We start from the raw sequence: 3,443 nt of genomic DNA on the forward strand, positions 1-3,443 counted from the left end.
CTATTTTATTTTAGCCGATTTGTTTTTATTTGTACTTAGAAACTTGTGATTTTTTTCCTGCAGTTTTGAATTTAATAAAAATTAAGAAATTTGACTTAGATAAACTTTCTTTTTGTAATTCTGTGCTGTTTGTATATAGGTAGATTGGGATCCCAGTCTCTTGTACCAAAAATTAAAAATTATTGCATTTGAGAAAGACATTTATGTAAGAGTGCTTGAATGTATTTGATTATTCATTGGAAATCATAAAAAGTTCAGGAAACCTGTTTGCTTTGCATCCATTGTACTATGAGACCAAAGAGAGTTTTCTCTCCTAACTTTATCTCTGCAACTTTTGTGTCGGTCAAAAAAAAAAAAGTTCATTTATGTCCTTGTTCTACCTAGTAGGCGTTTGCAGTGTGTCATGGAAAAATGGGTGGGGAAAAAAGTTATTCTTGCTGCTTTGTTGCCTCATCTGGAAGTTCAGCAGCCAGCCTAACCCTTATTGACATCTAATGATGGACTGTTTGAATGGTCTGCACAACCACTGAGAGATCACAGGATGAAAAAAAAGGGAAGATGAGCACTAGCTGCAGCTTTACGTCTGTTTTAACTTGTGTTAGCAAATGGCTGTTCTTTAGGAGTGCTGGTTAAGGGTAACCCATTCCCACTCTTCATGGGGTGTGTGGGGATTGTTTCCTTCTAATACCAAGCCCAATCTGCTTTATTACCAGATTCATCAGATGCTGCCAAGGTCCTCTAGTCTGTGACAGTTTCTTCATGCTGACAAAAATACACAGGAGCATCTTTTGATAAGCAAGCATGGCAAGCAGAAATCACAGGAGTGTCAGAAATAGGATATTAACATCTGCTCCTAAGTAGTGGTGGTTTCTTGACTTTAATGAATTAATGGTAGATAGGTCATGGCCATTGAACAGTGGTTTGCCACTGATTTCAGTGTGGTTAGGATTTAAACCACTGAATTCCTGCAGTTGCACAATTTCAGTGGTGTGTCCAGTTAGCACTGTGTCTTGTACCAAAACCGAAGTTCATATCCATCAGAAGACTCATACAATGTTTGGTTGGGTCCATAAAGTTTTAGGTCTACCTATAATGGACATTCAACCAGTGGGTTAACAGATCACTTTATAGGTGAGCAGAAGGAAAGCAGGGAGACAGGAAATGTCTCTCTTGTGTAATAGTGAGTCATGATACAGAAGTAGCTGAAAACCACTGGCTTACCAGGACCTCTTGAATTACGTACTGGTGCTGTGTGTGCTAGGGCAATAGTGACAGCCACATCTTCCTTTCACCCAACATTCTGCTCCTTCAGAGCAGAGATACACAACTAATGTCAACATTTGGTACTTTTGATGAAGGAGGATGAGAAGAATGTGAGGGGAAAAAAAAAAGAAAAAAGGACTGGAAGTTAAAAGCCAGGATACAGGGACTTGCTAAAGCAAATTGAGAGCTGTGTGTTTGTGTCCTTGCTGGAGATTTCAACATTCCCTCATTTATAGAGTCATAGAACTGGTTAGGTTGGGAAAGACTTTTAGGATGGTTGAGTCCAAACATTAACCTAACACTGCCAAGTCACCACTAAACCATATCCCTAAGCTCCGCATCTGTACATCTTTTAAATATATTCAGGGGTGGCGACTCCACCACTTTCCTGGGCAGCCTGTTCCAATGCTTAACAACCCTTTTGGTGGAGAAATTTTTTCTAATATTCAATCTAAACCTGCCCTGGCACAACTTGAGGCCATTTCCTCCTGTCCTATCACTTGTTACTTGGGAGAAGACACCAACACCCACCTTGCTACAACCTCCTTTCAGGTAGTCGTAGGGAGCCATAAGTTATCCCCTGAGCCTTCTCTTCTCCAGACTAAACAACCCCAGTTTCCTCAGCTGCTCCTCATAACACATTCTCCAGACCCTTCACCAGTTTTGTTGCCCTTTTCTGGACCCCCTCCAGCACCTCAATGTCTCTCTTGTAGCGAGGAGCTCAGAACTGAACATAGTACTTGAGGTGTGGCCTCACCAGTGCGGAGTACAGGGGGATGATCACTGCCCTGGCCCTGCTGTCCACACTACTGCTGGTATGGGCCAGGGTGCCATTGGCCTCCTTGGCCACCTGGGCACAAGCAGGCTGATGTTCAACTGGCTGTTGACCAACCTTTCCAGGTCCCTCTCTGCCGGGCAGCTGTCCAGCCACTCTTCCCCAAGCCTGTAGCATTGCATGGGGTTGTTGTGACCCAAGTGCAGGACCTGGCACTGGGCCTTGTTGAACGTCATGCAACTGGCCTTGACCCATCAATCCCACCTGCGCAGATCCCTCTGTGGAGCCTTCCTACCTTCAAGGAGATCAATACTCCTGCCCAACTTGGTGGTGTCTGCAAACTGTCTGCAGCCAGTGTTTTATCCAGCAAACAGTACACCCATCCAAACCATGAGCAGCCAGTTTCTCCAGGAGAATGCTGTGGGAAACTGTGTCAAAGGCTCTACTAAAAAAGGCGAGGTAGACAACAGCCACATCCCTTCCCTCATCCAATAAGGGTGTCACCTTGTCATAGAAGGAGATCAGGTTAGTCAAGCAGGACCTCCCTTTCACAAACCCTTGTTGGCTGGGCCTGATCGCCTGATTGTTCTATGCGTGCTGCATGATGGCACTCAAGACAGTCTGCTCTATAACCTTCCCCAGCACTGAGGTCAGGCTTACAGGCCTGTAGTTCCCTGGATCCTTCTTCCAGCCCTTCTTGTAGATGGGAGTCACATTTGCTCACTTCCAGTCAATGGGGACCTCCCCGTTTAGCCAGGACAGCTGAGAAATGATGGAAAGTGGCTCAGTGAGCCCTTCCACAAGCTCCCTCAGTACCCTTGGGTGGATCCTATTGGCCCCATAGACTTATGTGTGTCTAAGTGTCGTAGCAGGTTACTGACCATTTCCTCTTGGATTATGGGAGCTTCATTCTGCTCCCTTTAGCTTGGGGGGGGCTGGGTAGCCAGAGAACAACTGGTCTTACTGTTAAAGACTCAGGCAAAAGGGCAGTAAGCACCTCAGTCTTTTCCTCATTCTTTGTCACTGTGTTCCCCCAACATTCAATAAATGATGGAGATTCTCCTTAGCCCTCCTTTTATTGCTAATGTATTCATAGAAACATTTTGGATTGTCTTATATGGCAGTAGCCAGATTAAGTTCTAGCTGGGCTTTGGTCCTAATTTTCTCCCTGCATAACCTCATGACATCCTTGTAGTCCTCCTGAGTTGCCTGCCTCTTCTTCCAAAGGTCATAAACTCTTGGGGTTTTTTCCTGAGTTTCAGCCAAAGCTCTCTCTTAAGGCAGGCCAGTCTTCTTCCATGCTGGTTCATGTTTTGGCATATGGGGACATCCTGCTCCTGCACCTTTAAGATTTCCTTCTTGAAGAATGCCCAGCTTTCCTAGACCCTTTTGCCTTTCGAGGACT

This window comes from Strigops habroptila, chromosome 1 (assembly GCF_004027225.2).
Source record: "Strigops habroptila isolate Jane chromosome 1, bStrHab1.2.pri, whole genome shotgun sequence".
In the NCBI taxonomy this organism is placed as follows: Eukaryota; Metazoa; Chordata; class Aves; order Psittaciformes; family Psittacidae; genus Strigops; species Strigops habroptila.